Source organism: Ovis canadensis, chromosome X (genome assembly GCF_042477335.2).
Source record: "Ovis canadensis isolate MfBH-ARS-UI-01 breed Bighorn chromosome X, ARS-UI_OviCan_v2, whole genome shotgun sequence".
Lineage (NCBI taxonomy): Eukaryota > Metazoa > Chordata > Mammalia > Artiodactyla > Bovidae > Ovis > Ovis canadensis.
Window position 1 is genome coordinate 99,675,779 of NC_091727.1, and position 20,469 is coordinate 99,696,247.

Here is a 20,469-nt window from a genome sequence, read left to right on the forward strand (position 1 = left end):
GTCTCCAGACTGGATTTGCAGATCCTCAAGGGCAAAGGCCATATGATATTCATTTCTGTATTTCCCATGTCAAGCACCATGCCTTGGCACATAGCTGGCACTCAGGAAATACTTGTTGAACTGGGATGTACTTCCTCTTACCCTTGGTTCACTTTTTGCCATATATTCATTCACTCACTCACTAAGTGAGCACATATTCATCGTAAAAATGCTCCCTTCCATAAACATGGAAGAGGACTTTTCAAGTACAACCTTTTCTGTATAACCCTTTCAAAGACAGGTTTTCACTGCACATCATTCATTCAATAACAAAAAATTTTATTGAGTACTTCATTTTTGCCTGGGCTTTCCTGGTAGCTCAGCTAGTAAAGAATTCACCTGCAATGCAGGAGACCCCAGTTTGATTCCTGGGTTGGGAAGATCCCCTGGGGAAGGGATAGGCTACTCACTCCAGTATTCTTGGGCTTCTCTGGTGGCTCAAATGGTAAAGAATCCATCTACAATGCAGGAGACCTGGATTCGACCCCTGGGTTGGGAAGATACCCTGGAGAAGGGAATGGCTACCCACTCCAGTATTCTGGCCTGAAGAATTGCATGGACAGAGGAACCTGGCAGGCTACAGTCCATGGGGTCACAAAGAGACGCAACTGAGCAACTTTCACTTTCACATATGTGCCTGGAATGATGCTAGGCACTGAGACAACAGTAATATGACTGATGAGGTCTTCACTCTTATACTGAAAGAGACAGATATTAAACAGTTATTTAATCACAGTAGCATGTGTCTCAACAGAGCACAATCATACCGTTTCTAAACTGCCTTTCCTCATCTGTCTACCCCTTTGGACTCATGCCCTTAAGGACGAGAACTCTGTCTACGTGCTTTACTGACTCTCACTCTTCCAGCACCTACCACAGTGCCTGACATATAATGCTGCTGCTGCTGCTGCTAAGTCGCTTCAGTCGTGTCTGACTCTGTGCGACCCCATAGACAGCAGCCCACCAGGCTCCTCCATCCATGGGATTTTCTAGCCAAGAGTACTGGAGTGGGGTGCTATTGCCTTCTCTGGCCTGACATATGGGACGAGACCAAAAAACATTGGACAAATAAATCAAAAAATTAAAGAGTGAATGGCCAAATGAATAAATATGATCAGTATTACTATGTGGTAAAATTAACTAGGCAGTCTTCATACCTCCTACTGAGCAAGTCCTCTTGGATTTACAAACAACAGATGCAACTTACAGAATCATAGCCAGTGTGGTTATGGCCTATGGAATTTAAGTACTCCCTATTTCTATCAAATTATTATTCTTCCCAGAGGAAGGAGAATCATTGATGAGAAGTTAAAGAGGACAAGGAGAGATTTAATAATAATATAGAGCAGTTATTGATAATGAACCAAAGTCTATACTAAAAGGTTTACATAGATTATCTCGTTAAGTACTTATAGCATCTCTTTGACATGGTATAATTATCACCATTGATAGAGAAAAGAGAACCCTTCTACAGTGTTGGTTGGAATGTAAATTGGTACAACCATTATAGAGAACAATATGGAGGTTCCTTAAAAAATACTAAAAACAGAACTACCATAGATGCAATCCCACTCTTGAGCATATGTCCAGAGAAAACCACAATTCAAAAAGATATATGTACCCCAATGTTCATTGCAGCACTCTTTGCAATAGCTAAGACATTTAGGAAGCAACCTAAATGCTCATTGACAGAGTAATGGATAAAGGTGTGGTACATACATACAATGGAATATTGCTCAGCCATAAATAAGAATATAATAATACCATTTGCAGTGACATGGGTGGGCCTAGAGATTCTCATACTAAGTGAAGTAAGTCATACAGATACAGACAAATATCACACAATATCACTTATATGTAGAATCAAAGAAAAAGATACAAATGAACTTATTTACAAAACAGAAACAGACTCACAGACTTCAAAAACAAACTTACGGTTAACAAAGGGGAAAGGTGGGAGGAGGGATAAATTAGTAGTTTTGAATTAACATGTACATACGACTGTACATGAAATAGATAATCAACAAGTACCTACTGTATAGCACTGAGAAAACTACTCAATACTTTATAATAACCTATATGGGAAAAGAATCTGAAAATGAATGGATATATATATATATATATATACATATATATATATAACTAAATTATTTGGCTGTACTCCTGAAACTAATACAACATTGCACATCAACTATACTCTAATATAAAATAGAAATTAAATTTGGAAAACAATAATTATCACCATTGTTTTTTAAACATGAAGAAACTGAGGATCAAGGAATTTAAGTGATTTTTCCATGGTCACAGTAAATAGTATAAGTGGAAATATAACTCAGGTCTGTGTGTCTCTAAAATAGAGCACTAAAATGCCTTGATAGATGCCTAATATAATTGACCAAGTGTTCTCAGTGTGAGAAAAGGAAATCAAAATCTGCAGAGGGTCATATAGAATGTGAAAAACTATATATTCACTTGGTTAAAGATGCTAGATTGACAGCACATATTTATCTCCTTTCCTTCCTACGAACTTCTAAAATGACACCAAAGGAATTTTTTTAAGGTATAAACCTATAAAGACCAAAAAGATTAAGACAGAAATCATCAGAAGCCATCACTCAGAAGCCATGGGTGATATTTCAACAATTCTTGGAAGTAGAGACTTCAGAGGAGGATACTGGATAAGCCAGCTGATCTGCTCTGTGAAATCCCCGAGAGACACCAATAAGGTAGGAGTGTAATTCAGAAATGAATACTGGAGAATGGCTGAGTATCTATGTGAACTGAACATCCTCTGATGTCCCTACCCTTATTCCAAGCAGTAAGGCAAGAAACTATAGGTTTTATCTCTGGAAACTTAAATGAATAAGGTCATGTCTTAAAAGACACCAAACTATGCTGGAGAGCAGTGGTTAGATATATTAAAATTTTGCTTCTTAAACTGTGAGACCATTCTCACTCCCACCTCCAGATTCCTCCCTGCTAGGTTCAAAAAATGACAACAGCCAGGCTTCTGTCAAATCCTGCCCCAAGACACGGAAGTATTATTTTTGGAGACACTGGCCTATTTGAGCAAACTATCTCCACATACTTACAGCTGAGATGTGAGGATCCCAGTAGAAAAGTCTGGCTTCTCATCCAACTACCAGTTGTAGGCTACCATTCAACAAGCTTTATCTGCACACAGACTTCCTATAAGTGTTTTTGTACCTCACTCTTAAATATATTGAACATGTACCAATCATCATCTGACATATAATCATCATCCCACTTGGAACATAAACTCCATGAAAGCAAGGGTTTTGTTTCCTTTTTTGTTCATTTAAAACAATTTATTCAATATCGTTGAATGAATGAATAAATTTTAGGAAAGTCTCCAACATTAAATGAGCAACAAATAAAGCATAAATAATAGAATCCAAAACTATAACAGAAAAAATTGGGGGGGGGGGACAGAAAAAAATTTTGTGTTTTAGAAATCTCCATATTGACATCAGTAGGAATGACAGAGTATGGACATCTAAAAATTCTCTCGTCCGTAAAATCAACAAGAACATGGGAGGGGGGATTGTTAGAATCAACATTTTAAGAACTCTGTATATTAACGAAAAGATTGCAGCAACTGTATTTTTTAAGAAAATGGCTGGTTTTCTGTGTAAGAGTGAGCTTTGAGGCATTTTTAACTGACTCTATTCCCACATGGCTCTCCCCAGCTCAAGAGTAGCCTTGAAACCTAACATCCTACAATTACAGTGAATAGCAGCAGCCTGGCAGCCACTGGAGGAAAAATGGGGTTCAATAAACTATAAAACCCAGAGAAGAAAATTGTCCTTATTTGGCCTATCTGGTGATTTCCTGGAAGATTCCACTCACAAGTTTTGCTGCTGCTGCTGCTAAGTCGCTTCAGTCGTGTCCGACTCTGTGCAACCCCATAGATGGCAGCCCACCAGGCTCCCCCATCCCTGGGATTCTCCAGGCAAGAACACTAGAGTGGGTTGCCATTTTCTTCTCCAATGCATGAAAGTGAAAAGTAAAAGTGAAGTCTCTCAGTTGTGTCCAACTCTTAGCGACCCCATGGATTGCAGCCCACCAGGCTCCTCCATCAGTGGGATTTTCCAGACAAGAGTACTGGAGTGGGGTGCCATTGCCTTCTCCAATTAGGAGCTTGTCAAATACCTAAAATCTTTTCTCCAGGGAAAATTATAGAAAATAATAAGAAGTGGTTGAAAAACTTCAAGACTGCCTTTTAGGAGTAGTTAAAAGTTCAAAAATAGGCTAACAAGCAAGTTTAAAAGGAAAACCTGGAGAATGAGATATCCAGGGGCTTTGACAAGCTCTGACATAGTCCACAGAATCTAGAAAGCCATGTGTATGTGTAATGAGAAATCAGCTCTTATTGAGAATCCCTTGTATGTCCCACACTCTTTTCAAGATTCTCTTTTTGTCTTTCAACAGTTTAATTATGATATGTCTAGGTGTCGCTGTCTTTGAGTTTTTCTACTTAGAATTTATTGAACTTCTTGAATATGTAGATTATTCAGATGACCCAGGAAAAATGTATAAACTCCTAGAAAGACATTAACTAGCAAAGATGACTCAAGAAGAAATAGGAAGTCTAAATAAAACTCTAAGAAGTAAAGCTATTAAGTCAGCAATCAAAAAATTTCCCACAAAGAAAGGCCCAGGTCCCTATGGCTTCACCAGCAAATCTTAAAGAAGAATTAACACCAAAAACTTGCACATTCATCTAAAAACAGAAGAGGAGATACTACCCAACTCATTCTATGAGGCCAGTATTACCCTGATACTAAAACAAGATGGACTTAAAAAGAAAACTATAAACCAAGCTCTTATGAACTGAGATATAAAATTTCATCACAAAATACTAGCATATTTACACAAAATAACCATAAATAAATCCAGCAACATATATAAAAGATTGTAAACCATGACTGACTGAGATTTAACCCAACAATGCAAGGTTGGTTCAACATCAGAAAATTAATTGATGTAATATACCATATTAATAGAATAAAAGATAAAAAACCACATAATCATTTCAGCAGGTGTGTAACAGTCATTTGATACAACCAAAACCCTTCCATGATAAAAATAAAATAAACAAACCAGGAAAAGAAATGAATTTCTTCTGCCCTTTACTATGAAAAATCCACAGCTAACATCATACATAATGGTGAAAGACAGAAAACTTTCCTCCCCAGAGATCAAAGACAAAACAGGAATGTTCACTCTTGCCATGCCTATTCAATATTGTACTGGAAGTTCTAGTCAGGGCAATTAAGAAACAGAAATAAAAGGCTTCTGGATTAGAAAAGAAGTAAATCTATCTCTAACTACAAATGACATAATTTTGAGTACATGAAATTCAAAGGAATATACACCAAAGAAACTGTTAGCACTAATAAATATGTTCACCAAGATTGCAATGTAAAAGAACAAATACAATAATTGATTGTATTTCTATACACTGCTGCTGCTGCTGCTAAGTTGCTTCAGTTGTGTCCGACTCTGTGCGACCCCGTAGATGGCAGCCCACCAGGCTCCCCCATCCCTGGGATTCTCCAGACAAGAACACTGGAGTGGGTTGCCATTTCCTTCTCCAATGCATGAAAGTGAAACATGGAAGTAAAGTCGCTCAGTCGATACACTACTGATAAACAATTCAAATGAAATTAGGAAAATAATTCCAACAACAATAGCATCAAAAAGAATAAAGTTTATAGGAATAAATTTAACAAATGAAATATCCACATTATCTTGAGGAGATTGTTGGTAGGAATATGATCATTAAAACACACTACTATATATAAAATAGATAACTAATAAGAACCTACTGTATAGCATAGGGAACTCTACTCCATACTCTGTAATGGCTTATATGCAAAAAGAGTAAAAAAAAACAGTGGATATATGTATAATTGATTGTTTGCTCTACACCTGAAAATAATAAAACACTGTAAATCAACTAGACTCCAATTTAAAAAGTTTTTTTTAAGAAAGGAAATTTTAAAGTGATTGGGAGGAGATTTCAGCTTAAAATAAGGAAAATGTTATTGGAAACTGTAGGAAAGGTGATCCTCATTATAAAGTAGTAAAGAAGTTGTGTTCTAGTGTTCTGTGGAACGTTAAAAGTGATAAACATGGATATTTAACCAAGGAGATTTCTAAGCAAAGTGTTGAAGGTGCAGTCTCATTTCTCCTCACTGTTTTTAGTAAAATAAGAGGGGAGAGACAAATTGAAGTAATCGTTAAGCAAAAAGGAACTAGAACTTGAAGATTTGGAAATGTCTCAGCCTATTCTTATTACGAAAAATGAGAAAGCATGTTCTGGAGAGAATACCAAGAGAATGGCTGGAAAATCATTTGATAAAAAGATTATGGGTGCTATTCATAGATTTAATCAGCCATCTCAGCAGAAGCTAGGAATAGCAATGAGATTATATTAACAGAAATATTGCCAGCTTGGTCTAAAGAGGACAGAGGTCAAAACGAAGGAAGGCTCTTAGACTCCTGGGATTCTATAAGATGAAACAATAGAGCTGTCCAGCAGCAAACATGTGCTGTCTTTCAAGAAGAGGGAAGAATGACCCTGAAAGTGTTCAGAAGTCAGTAGGGCTGCCACTCCCATCACAGACCGAGGCGACAAGGCTGTCTCCTCCTCAGGTTCAGCAGTCCATGCTGCCGCTGCACAGTGCCACAGGGACAGGGCCACCAACAGGGACAGGGCTACACAGGTGATGCTGCTATTGCAGTGGGCCCAGAGGGCAGAGCATTGAGCCAAAGAGGATTATACTTGAGCTTTAAGATCTAATAGAATTTGCCTGTACTTGTGACTGCATTTGGACACAGGGCTTTTAAAGAGGTAAAGTTAAATCAAGTCATAAGGGTGAGTCCTAATCCAATATTCCTGGTGTCCTTATAACAAGAGAAAGAGAGACCAGAGACGCACATTCCCAGAGGAAAGGCCATGTGAGGACACAGTGAGAAGATGGCCATCTGCAAGCCAAGGAAAGAGGCTTCAGGAGAAATCAACCCTATGGGCACCTTGACCTTGAACTTCCAGCTTCCAGAACTGTGAGAAAATAAATGACTATTGTTTAAACCACTAGTCTATGGTATTTTGTTATGGCAGCCCCAGAAAATGAATATAGCCACTGCTGCTGCTGCTGCTAAGTCACTTCAGTCCTGTCTAACTCTTTGTGACCCTACAGACTGTAGCCCGCCAGGCTCCTCTGTTTCTGGGATTCTCCAGGCAAGAATACTGGAGTGGGTTGCTATGCCCTCCTCCAGGGGATCTTCCCAATCCGGGGATCAAACCCACTTCTCCTACATCTCCTGCATTGGCAGGCAGGTCCTTTACCACTAGCACCACCTGAGAAGCCCAGTACAGCCACTACAATCAAGTTTCTACAGCTTGTCGCCAAAAATATTCCTAACTGCTACATAGGCAAAGGACTATATATTTATATCTATATGTGTGTGTAAAACCAAATAAAGAAGAATAATTCTATAGATAAAAAGAAAATTAATATGAAGAAATAAACGTGTTCTTAAACACATGAAAAAAATACTCAGTCTCACTCATAATAAAAGAAATATACCTTTAAACTACAATGAGATATAACTTTTTACCTATCAGATTTTAAAAAATGCATGATGCATGGTGAAAATGGACACTCATATATTACTGATGGAAGAATAAATCTCTAAGAACAATATTTGAGGGGTAAATTTAGCAAAATCTATAAAAATATAAAATTCACATATTCTTTGACCCAGGAATTCTACCTCTAGGAACTGATCCTACAGACATAGTCATATGGGTGCAGACTGAAATATGTTTAAGGTTATGCATTGAAGAATTTTTTGTAATAGCAAAAGTCTGGAAGCAACCTACATATTCAGCATAGGAAATTGGTTAAATAAATTGGTTAAAATCTATACAGTAGAATATTATGCAGCCACTAAAATAAATGAAGTGAAGTGAAGTGAAGTTGCTCAGTCGTGTCTGACTCTTTGCGACCCCATGGAGCCTACCAGGCTCCTCCCTCCATGGGATTCTCCAGGCAAGAGTACTGCACTGAACTCATATCAACTCATCTCCATGATACAAGGTTAAATGATTAAAAAAAAAGTAAGGTGCAGAACTATATGTAAATTATTTTAGTAACTAGAAAAGGGAAAACAAAGTCCACTTATAGATTTGTCTATATATACATAGAATATGTCTGGAAGGATACACAGAGATGATAGTGGTTACCTCAAAAAAAAAAAAGAAAGAAAGGGACACACATAGATCAAAAGAACAGAATATAGAATTCAGAAACAGAGTCACACAAATATGGACACACTGTTTGGGGCAAAGGAAATTTAATAGGGGGAAGGGATAATCTTTTCAACAAACACTACTAGAATGATTGGACAATCATATGCAACCATGTGCAAAAAAGAAATTAACCTAGACCTAAACCTCACACCATAAATAAAAATTAATTCAAGATAGATCATAAGCTTACAAATGAAACATAAAGCTATAAAATTTTTTAGAAAAAAAATAGAAATCTTTGTGACCTTGGGTTTAGCAATTAGTTTTTAGATCATGAGTCTTACAAGAAAAAATTAATGAATAGGATTTTTGTCAAATTATAAACTTTTCCTCTGCCAAAGATACCGTGAAGAGACTTAAAAGACAAGTCATAGACTTGGAGGAAATATCTGCAAACCAGATATCTAACAAAGTTTCTAGACTATAGAAAGAGCTCTTAAAATTTAACAATAAGAAAATTAATATGAATTAAATTGTTTAAATGGGCAAATATTTGAACAGACATTTCATACCAAATATTATTTACAAATGGCTATAAGCACATGAAACCCCACTCAAAGTCATTAGGGAAATGACACTAACAAGGATGCAGGCTGTATTAGAAAGAGCCCTCATATAGGAGTTAATATATTATATTTATATCAAATGTAGTAGTCAGTTGAATCACTGAGCAAGTCACTTAACCAATGTACAACTTTTCTGCTTCTGCAAAAATGATGGACCTTGACTAGATTATTCCTATAGTCTCTGCAGTTCTTACATCCAATAATTCTAATTATTCAAACTGTCTCTAATCCTTAAATATTTAATGTATCTCTCTGTCTTTATTGAATTAAAAAATGTGTTGCCTTGTATTTTAATCACTCCTAAATGTTAGTCACAAGACCCTGGCTAGAATATAAACTTTTTATACAGGGACTATGTCTCACATAGGAGAAGGGGGCAACAGAAGATGAGATGGTTCAATGGCATCACCAACACAATGGACATGAGTCTGAGCAAACTCCGATTGACAGTGAAAGACAGGGAAGCCTGGCATGCTGTAGTCCACGGGGTCACAAAGAGTTGGACATGACTGAGTGACTAACAACAAATGTCTCACATAGCCTTTATATTCACTATAGCAGTAAGAAAAGTACACTAGAAGAATAGTTACTTAATACTCATTAAAGTGAAATAAACTAATTCTAAATCTTTTAAAAGATTGCTATGTTTTTCTATATGTAAATGTATTTCAATTAAAAACAAATAAATATTGAACTTAATGATATTCACACTGAAGAGTTTGGAAGTGATGTACACTGATGTCTGCAACTTATTTTCCAATAATCAAGACAAAGCTCATAAAATGGACTGATGGATAGAAAGAGACATAGATAGGTGGATAGATATATAATAAAGCAAAAACAACATGTTCATTGTTAAATCCAAGGAAGGATGAAAGTGTAGATGTTCACTATGAATGTCTCTCAACTTTTCTGTGTGTTTGAAATTTTTCATAAGAAAATATTGGAAGAAAAGCAAAGCATGAGAAAGTACTATGAAAGGAGTCATAGGATTTTAAAGTTTATCAGAAAGGAACAAGTCTTTTAAAAGATACCCAAAACGATGCTATGGGTAAGGAAATCAAAGTTAAAATGACTTACACATGATGCCCCAGCTTGAAAGTGGCAGAGAAAGGTCTGGAACCCACATATGTCCACTCCCATAGCATGCAAAGTCTTCTCAACAGCAAGCCTCCAGAGGCACAGTGCCACAACCACATATAGCTGTCCTCTGTCTAGCACAAAACCATGCACAGTGAACACTTAGAACCATTAGATAAGGAGGGAGGGCATGTCTTCACCAGCTCTGATCAAAGTTTTATTCGAAGAATTTTAGTGAAATCAGGTTCTGGGCTTCATTTGTCAACTGAGAATTTTAAACTTCCCTTGGGATATTTGCAGGCATGAAACTTTCATTCCAGCCTTTCTTACACCTAAGAGGCACTGCTTTCTCATCTTTGTTGAGTCAGAAATACTTGTTAAGTAAATAGCCTGGAGAGAACTACCATTGCCCACATCAATTTTTTGGACCAGATTACACATTTTAAAGCACAAATAACCCTAATATTCATCAACAGGAGAATGAATGAATGAGAAAATCGTGATGCCATTATGCAATGGAATACCATGCAGCAATTAAAATTAAATGAATGCACTAGCACTGCATGTAACAAAATGGATAAATCTCAAAAACATCATGTTGAACAGAATGCGAAAGTTACAGAAGAATATATTTAGCACAATATCATGTTTTAAAATTTTAAAAACATACAAAACAAGCCTATACATTATTTGAGGATATGCAGCTATGTATTTAATGTATGAAATGATAAAAACCAAAATCAGAATAATGCTTTCCTCCTGGAAAAGAGAGGAGTTACACAGGTGGCTTCTGTAATTCTTATTTTAGAGATGAAAACTTAAAACATAGAGTTCTGTTTCTGATCATTGCAGATGAGCTCATTCAGACCTACCTTTCTGCTAAAGGAAACCAACAAAGTATTTTTATAAGAACATATATTTTAAATTATCAAGGAACTAATAAAAGAGTGTAGAATTACCAAGCCTAGATGCAGGCTTGGATTAGAAAACTCAGATAGGTATTTGGCCCACTACTGCCCATGGGGATTTTGCCAATATCAAAAGGTGAGCAGCCTTGTTGACAGTTCTAGAGCAACAAAAGTTGGAGCCCAGGATCCACAAAGGGTGGGAACTGTGTAAACCACCCCTAATCTGGGGCGGGGACCTCAAAAGACCAAACATTAGGTGGCATAAGCATAAACTGGAAATAAACCATACCTCGCATGGATTACAGCCCTGCTTAGGATTATCTGGGTGGTCCAGAACACCTCAAGCCCTACACCTGGAGCAACATGATCTTGAATAGCTAACGTAGAGTTCTGACACTTAAGCATTTGGAAGTACATTCTTCCCCAGTCTAGCCTCCAAATGAAAATGCAGCCTGACTGATCCCTTGATGTAGACCTATAAGCCCCTAAATAAAGAACCCAGTTAGGCCATGCCCAGACTCCTGACCCGCCAAAACTGTGAAATAATAAAGTGTGACCCTTCAAACTTGGTTGTTTGAAGCCCCAGAGTGTGTGGTAATTTGTTACATTTCAATTGATATATAATACAACCTTCATGTTGACTAGTCACTGGATGCAAGTTGTCCCCAAGAAGAAGGCTTGACCTTGGACAAGGTCCTCTCTTCAACAGAAGCAATTCCTATAAAAAGCTGGCAGCTGAAGACTGGTATGCAACAGAACCTCAGAAGCTGGGTGAATAAGTCCTTCAGACCTAAAAGGGGACTGAGGGAGTACAGCACAGAATCCACAGCAATCATACCCATCATTCACATCTCATTCAGTAGTTTCCTGTGGTTGCCCTAACAGAGCACAGTTCTGGAGGCAAGAAGCCTGAGATCAAGGTGCTGGCAGGGCCACACCTCCTGCTGGAAGCTCTAGGGGAGAATCTCTTCCACCTTCTGGTGGCTGCCTGGCAGTTGTCTGTCCCTGGCTTGTGGTTTCAAGATTGCTGTGAGAAATATCAATAACCTCAGATATTCTGATGACACCACCCTTATGGCAGAAAGCAAAGAAGAACTAAAGAGCCTCTTGATGAAAGTGAAAAGTGAAAGAGTGAAAAAGTTGGCTTAAAACTCAACATTCAGAAAATGAAGATCATGGCATCTGGTCCCATCACTTCATGGCAAACAGATGGGGAAACAGTGACAGACTTTATTTTGGGGGGCTCTAAAATCACTGAAAATGGTGACTGCAGCCATGAAATTAAAAGATGCTTGCTCCTTGGAAGAAAAGTTATGACCAACCTAGATAGCATATTAAAAAGCAGAGACATTAAATTTGCCAACCAAGGTCCATCTAGTCAAAGCTATGGTTTTTCCAGTAGTCATGTATGGATGTGAGAGTTGGACTATAAAGAAAGCTGAGTGGGAAGAATTGATGCTTTTGAACTGTGGTGTTGGAAAAGACTTTTGAGAGTCCCTTGGACCACAAGGAGATCCAACCAGTCCATCCTAAAGGAAATCAGTCCTGAATGTTCATTGGAAGGACTGATGTTGAAGCTGAAACTCCAATACTTTGGCCACCTGATGCGAAGAGCTGACTCATTTGAAAAGACCCTGATTCTGGGAAAGATTGAAGGCAGGAGGAGAAAAGGACAACAGAAGATGAGATGGCTGGATGGCATCACCTACTCAATAGACATGAGTTTGAGTAAATTCCGGGAGTGGTGATGGACAGGGAGGCCTGGCGTGCTGCAGTCCATGGGGTCGCAAAGAGTTGGACACAACTGAGCGACTGAACTGAACTGAACTGTGGCTTCTTTGCTACAATCTGTCTCCATCTTCACATTGCCTTCTGAGTCTCTGTGTGTCTTATGTTCTTCTGCCTCATAATGATATTTGTGATCCCTCAGCCAGATGTGACTTTACCTGCTGGTTCCAGTCCGAAGTTCTACCCTCATGTTCTCTATCCTTGGAAACTCAAGAATCCCTGAGTGGCACTTCCTTTATGTCATTTTCCTTAGAACATCTTCTGTTATAGTCCTAACCTTGTATACCTTCACCCTTACCACTATTTGTCTCTGAGCCCCAGGGAGGAAGCATGTGCTTTATGTTCAACTTCCAACTCAATCACTTACTAGTGTGTGTGACCTTAGGCAAGCTCTTTTAGTCATTTACTTTATACATATTTATTGAGTGCCTTCTATTTTCCATGCATCTTACCAAGTGCTAGGTATGCAGCAGTGAACAGAGCCCCCTGTGAGACATACCTTCTAGAGAGAAAGACAAACAGTAAATGAGATAAGAGTGAAATGTATTTTATATATTTATACATGCTTACTCAGTTGTGTCCGACTCTGTGACCCCATGGACTGTAGCCCACCAGGCTCCTCTGTCCATGGGATTCTCCAGGCAGGAATACTCGAGTGGATTGTCATGCCCTCTTCTGGGGTATCTTCTCAACCCAGGGATCGAACCAAGGTCTCCCACATTGCAGGTGGATTCTTTACCATCTGAGCCACCAAGAAAGCCAGGTATATATATTTACATACTTTATATCAAATAGCAACAAGAGATCTGGAGGAAAATGAAGTAGTAAGAGAGCTTAGAAAGCACGGGGTGGTGAGGAATTTGGAACAGAACTGTCAAGAAAGGTCTTACTGAGAAGGCGGCAGTTGAGAAATTTTGAGGTAATGAAGCCACTAGTCATGTGGTTATCAAGAAGAATGTCATCTCAAGCTGAAGAAATAGCATGAACAAATGTCTTGAGGTGAGATCATGCTTGAAATATGAAGTATGAGCTAGAGGGAGAATAAGTGAGGAGGAAGGTAAGTGAGAGGGAGAAAGTAAGAGATGAAGTCAAGGTGGTAAGGAGCAGAGTCCAGATCATAAAGGGCCTTGAGGACTTTGAGTTTTACTCTGAATGAGCCTGGGAGTCACTGGAGAATTTTGAGTAGAAGAATGACAGGATCTGGCTTACTAGCTGCTGGGTAGAGGAGATACTGCAAGGGGATGTGGTAAGCAGAAGATGGAATACATATACATCCCCAGCCAAGAATTCTATCTCCTGGTTATTCAATCAAATGCTAATCTGGGTAGCACTGTGAAAAGATTTTTCTAACATAAATGAAGTCCTAAATCAACTGACATTAAAATATGGGGATCGGGACTTCCCTGGCAGTCCACTGATTAAGAATCCACTTTCCAATGCAGGGGACTCAGGTTTCATCCCTGGTTGGGAAACTAAGATCTTATATGCCACAGGGCAACTAAGCCCATGTACCACAACTCAAGAAGCTTGCACACGGCAACAAAGACTCCATGTAGCCTAAATAAATAAATAAATAAAATCTAAGCTTTAAAAAAATAAATCATGGAGATTATCGGGATGGGCTGGACCCAATCAAGTAAGCCCTTTCTCTGGGTGGTAGCAGAAGAGGAATTCAGAGAGATCTGAGAAACACAAGTCTTTGATGTATTCGATGTGCCATTGCTGAATTTAAAGATGTAGGGACCACATGGGAAGGAATGTGGTTGGTCTTTAGTTCTCCCCCTGACAACGACCAGCAAGGAAATGGGGACCTTGGACCTATAGCCACAAATATATGGATTCTTCCAACAGCCTGAATGACCTGGGAAACAGATTCTTCCTCAGAGCTTCCAGGTAAGAATCCAGTCTGGTTGACACCTCAACTTTGGCCTTGTGAGATCCTAAGCAGAAAACTCAGCCAAACCCTCCAGACTCCTGACATATATAAGACTGTGAGATAATATATGAATGTTATTTTAAGCTGCTCAAAGTGTTAGTTGCTCAGTCGTGTCTGACTCTTTGTGACCCCTTGGACTGTAGCCTGCTGCCAGGCTCTTCTGTCCATGGAATTCTCCAAGAAAGAATATTGGAGCAGGTAGCCATTCCCTTCTCCAGGGGATTTCCCAACACAGGGATCAAACCCAGGTCTCCTGCATTACAGGCAGATTCTTTACCATCTGAGCCACCAGGGAAGCCCATTTTAAGCTGCTATGTTTGATTTGTTATGCAGCAATAGGGGGCAAGAGAAGAAGCTTGGAAACCAGTTAAGAAGAACAATTACTATCAACGGTAGCAATTTAGATAAGAGAGGACAGTAGTTCAGGCCAAAATCAGTGCCATGGAGATGGACAGAAATAGTCCAATTCCAGATGTATTTTGAACATGTGAGAAAGAAGTTTTTGATCCAAGAGCAGGAAGAATAGAGATTCCCAAGACAGGAGGGAAGAAGGCAGGGCACTGAGAAGAACAGGAAAAGTTAAGACTCTTACAACCAGCTAGGTCCAAGATGGCAGATGTAACTTCCACTGAACCTTGAGCCTCACTATATGCTCACAGTATACATTTGCTGTTGTTATTCAGTTGCTAAGTCATGTCAGACTCTTTATGATCCCATGGACTGCAGCACGCCAGGCCTCCCTGTCGTTCACCATTTCCTGGAGGTTGCTCAAATTCATGTCCATTGAGTTGTACATTAGCATGCTAAATAACACACAGACAGGTCATAAAATGCCAAAAAGTGGTCGGTGGCCCAATTCCTGGAAATCTCCTCCCCTTGCCTCAAAATAATTGGAATAATCCTCCCATTTATTAGTCTATGAAATTACCCAGCCCATAAAAACCATACTCACACCCTGGGTCTATTCTCACTGTCTGAGACTGACCACACTCTGCCCATGGAATGCACATCTCTCTAAATAAACCTTCCTTCATTTTACTATGGGTCAGTGTAAAATTTCCTGTGCAAAGCCTAGGACCCTCACCTGATGGCCCATCCCATCTCATTGGAGATCTGGGACATGACCATCCTCTCGCACCCCATTTTCCTGCAACAATCTCATCAACTCAGATTGGGAAGATAAGGAAAAAGCATTTTAAGGGAAGGGGAACTCCATTCAGGACATAAATCTGAGATGCCTATTCAACAAATATGGTGGGATCTAAATATGGTGGTGCCATAAAATTAAATGAGATCAAATCTAGACCAAGAAGAGATCCAAAGACCAAGCCCTGGGGTACTCCAGAGTTAGGTCAGGAAGATAAATCCACAAAAGAGAATGAGAAAGAGCAGCAGTTAGTTTCTCTCAGCTTCCTCCTCTGTACAATAGGGATACAAATAGTACTTCTATAGAGTCACTGAGGGCTTCTCTGATGGCTCAGATGGTAAAGAATCCACCTGCAATGCAGGACACCTGGGTTCAATCCCTGGGTTGGGAATATCCCCTGGAGAAGGAAACAGCTACCCACTCCAGTATTCTTGCCTGGAGAATTCCATGGACAGAGTAGCCTGGCAGGCTATATTCCAAGGGGTCGCAGAGTCAGACACAACTGAGTGACTTTCACTTAGAGTCACTGAATTAAGTAACAGGTCTTTTAAAATATTTACTTATCTATTTAGGCTCCACCAGGTCTTAGTTGCAGCACACAGAAATCTTTGATCTTCTTTGCAGCATGTGAACGCTCAGTTGTGGCATGTGGGATCTAGCTCCCTGACAAGGGATGGATCCCAAGCCCCCTGCACTGGGAACACAGAGTCTTAGCCACTGGACATCCAGGGAAGTCCCAAGTAATGGGTTTTTAAGAACGTAGAACAGCGCCTGGTACATTGGATGCATTCAACAAATGTTAGTGATTATTCAACAGGGCAGAGGCCATCTTTCATTTATCCTTTATCCTTGTCACCTCCACCTCTCTGCCTCCATCCCCACCACCTCACCAGTACCAATGCAGGGCTTTGTACACAATCATCACTAGATTGATCGATATCTACTAAAGTGAATTTAATACTCCATCATAGTGTTCTAAAGCTGGGATTACTTTTTCAAGCTGAGTGAAATGAGCAAATCCATATGGCCATTTGCAACTCAGGATTTAGGGAGCCAAGGGCAAGAGAAACTGTCAAAAAATGAATTCCTTCATTTTGGCAAGTGGCTTCTGTCATTAAGCCACAGCCATGCTAACGACTCTACACACACAGCTTTTCTCCCTAGATCTCCATTCTGGAGCAGTCGTAAGTGGAAACAACACAACAACAGAGAGAAAACCGATTCTGTTGACAAGGCCACAGATACTTAGTTTTCAAATGAAATATCCCTGTAGGGTTTACTTATTTTCTGTTTGGAATCATTTCTTCAGACCCTCAAGATATTTATAAACTCCTAACTGAAAAATACTGCCCATGGTAGGTCATAATTCTTTGACATGTGCTTTGTGGTTTCAAACAGTGACCTGAACAGTGGCTACTGGGAATACTGGTGCATTTCCCTCCTAACTCCTCCTATGAGACTTATTTACTGAAATGCTTTATTGCCTCTGTACTGAGAATAATTTAAAACTGCAGTTAAGCCTGTAGTGGTTAAGTAAAAGCATGCATCATTTGGACTGAATTTGTTGAGAATGAATCAACTGTTCACTATCTGCCGTGAAATTTTGAAAATTCTAGGCAATTAGCTCCTTGAAAAGAAAAACTGTTCTAATTTACTCGGCTGCACAGAAATGTACTCAGAAGTGCTGTTCAAAGCCTTAACGTTTGCCTTCTGTGTTTTAAGGTAACTGTTCCAATCTCAGGAAAATGTGTGAATTTAATTAATGGTATCCAAACAAAAGAAGCATTTCCAAAGTGCTCCAATCCATATGAGACCAATATGTTGACTTGTTGATGTGAATTTAATTAGTGTCTTCAAGCATTAACTCCAAAAGCCCCTTTTATCTAATCATCACATTTATATAAACCATTAGCACGTAGTGCTTGTTTTGAAATGCTTCGCTACATAATCCAAACTGTTGTCCTACCCTGGGAGAGTCTCTAATAAACCCAGTATATTTCGACAGAGAAACTTTTGTACCCACATCAAGTAAATTTAGGCTCAACTGTTGCACAGAAAGTAACTTAAAACTGGTCTTTAAGCATGAGGAACGGAAGTGATTTAGTGCTTGTTCTGTTTTTCCACCACCTTCTGTCATGAATAAAAAGGAGGAAATCAGATTGGGCTAGCTTAACCAGTCTCTCAGGAAGCAGCCTGAGTGAATGACTAAACTGAGTCCCAGGGCTCCGTGCTGCACAGAGTGACAATGACTGAAGAAGTCGGTTTGTCGGGCAATATTGACTTGACAGCTTTAGGCGAAGAAATACCACTCTTGGGTGTGCCAGGAACAATTTTCAGTAATAATTACATTTATCTTCCAGTGACTCCTTTTCCCTGTCTCTCAAAAAAAAAGTTCTTAAAAACAAAAAAAGAATTTTAATATGGCTTTCAGTAACCACTGTAATGACTCTCTGGCCCTAAAATTTGACTGTGTGGATCACAATAAACTGTGGAAAATTCTGAAAGAGATGGGAATACCAGACCACCTGACCTGCCTCCTGAGAAACCTATATGCAGGCCAGAAAGCAACAGTTAGAACTGGACATGGAACAACAGACTGGTTCCAAATAGGAAAAAGGAGTACATCAAGGCTGTATATTGTCACCCTGCTATTTTAACTTATATGCAGAGTACATCATGAGAAATGCTGGGATGGATGAAGCACAAGCTGGAATCAAGATAACCTCAGATATGCAGATAACACCACCCTTAGGAGAAGAATTAAAGAGCCTTTTGATGAAAGAGAAAGAGGAGAGTGAAAAAGTTTGTTTAAAGCTCAACATTCAGTAAACTAAGATCATGGCATCCAGTCCCATCACTTATGGCAAATAGATGGGGAAAGAGTGGAAACAGTGGCTGACTTTATTTTGGGGGGCTCCAAAATCACTGCAGATGGTGACTGCAGCCATGAAATTAAAAGATGCTTACTCCTTGGAAGGAAAGTTATAACCAACCTAGACAGCATATTAAGGAAGCAGAGACATTACTTTGTCAACAAAGGTCCATCTAGTCAAGCCTATTGTTTTTCCAGTAGTCATTTATGGATGTGAGAGTTGGACTATAAAGAAAGCTGAGCACTGAAGAATTGATGCTTTTGAACTGTGGTGTTGGAGAAGACTCTTGAGAGTCCCTTGGACTGCAAAGAGATCCAACCAGTCCATCCTAAAGGAAATCAGTCCTGAATGTTCATTGGAAGGACTGATGCTGAAGCTGAAGCTCCATTTTTTGGCCACCTGATGTGAAGAACTGACTCATTTGAAAAGACCCTGATGTTGGGAAAGATTGAAGGCAGGAAGAGAAGGGGATGACAGAGGATGAGATGGTTAGATGGCATCACCGACTCAATGAACATGAGTTTGGGTAAACTCCGGGAGTTGGTGATGGACAGGGAGGCCTGGCATTCTGCGGTTCATAGGGTCACAAAGAGTTGGACACAACTGAGCGACTGAACTGAACTGATCGTGGTGGTGATTTAACTCTTTAGAATCAACACAATAAGAAGCCAGCCTTTTGGAGTGTAGCCTGAGATCCAAGATAGGAAAGTAACAGGCCAGTAGCAAGCAGGCTCTGAGGTCAGACTGAACTGGGTTCAAATCCCAGCTCTGCCCTTACTCTGTGACCTTGCACATGTCACTTACATTTCTGTACCTCAGTTTATTCATCTGTAAAGTAGGGATAAAACTAGTAATCCCTGTTTGAGTGTGCTAGGGTACTCTGTTACCACAGTGCCAAAAACTGAGTGACTTAAACAACAGAAAGGTATTTGTCTCACAGTTCAGCCAGCCAGAAGTCTTAAGACTTGTTAGCAGGGTTGTTCCTTATGAGGCCTCTGAGGGAAGCATCTAGTCCAGACCTCTCTGACTGGCTTGGTGATGGCCATCTTATTCCTGTGTCTCTTCACATCAACTTCCCTTTATATCTGTCTGTCTTTGTCTCCAAATGTCCTCTTTTCATAAGGACAGGGATCATATCAAATTGCAGCCCACCTTCACAACCTCATTTTAACTTGATTCCCTCTACAAAGGCCCTATTTCCAACTAAGGACACAGTCTGAGGTACTGTAGGTTAGGTCTGCAACATGTAGATTTGGGGGGAAGACAGTTTAACCAAGAACATTCTGCAAGCAGGTGCTGTGAGGATGTGATGAGATAATATATGCAGCTAGCATAATTTAGCATAGGTTCTGGCTAATATAAGCACTAAAAAAAACTAGTTAATATCAGGCACTGTAGGGGTCCATACTTACTGATTTTATGGGCTTAGATAATTTTTAGTAAAGATGAAATCAATAACTATCACCGCCCCCCACCACCATCGCTAAAGAATACTTCCTTCAACAAGTACAGATGGTCAAGGTGAGAAATGCTAAAGCACTGCAAAAAGTAATGAGGGGGACAAACTTGGGCAATGAGGTACCTTGAAAGTAGAAACTGAATCTAAGGTAGTAGGAAATGATAAAAATTCCTCACCTGACAGACTGCAAAATCAATTGTTGGATCATCAAGCAATCTTGGGATGGTGTAAAATACTTTGAAGATGACTTCAGTCTAGAAAAAACAGCAAGCATTTTAACAGACTAGTCAAAAACCCCAGAATGACAAGGCTAGAAGCCCTCAGTCCCA

At 39.4% G+C, this 20,469-nt stretch overlaps 1 pseudogene; it reads right to left on the reverse strand.

Annotated features, from left to right (window-relative positions):
• The window catches only part of LOC138930821 (protein shisa-2 homolog), a 43,262-nt pseudogene that overhangs the window by 14,452 nt on the left and 8,341 nt on the right, over positions 1 to 20,469 (reverse strand).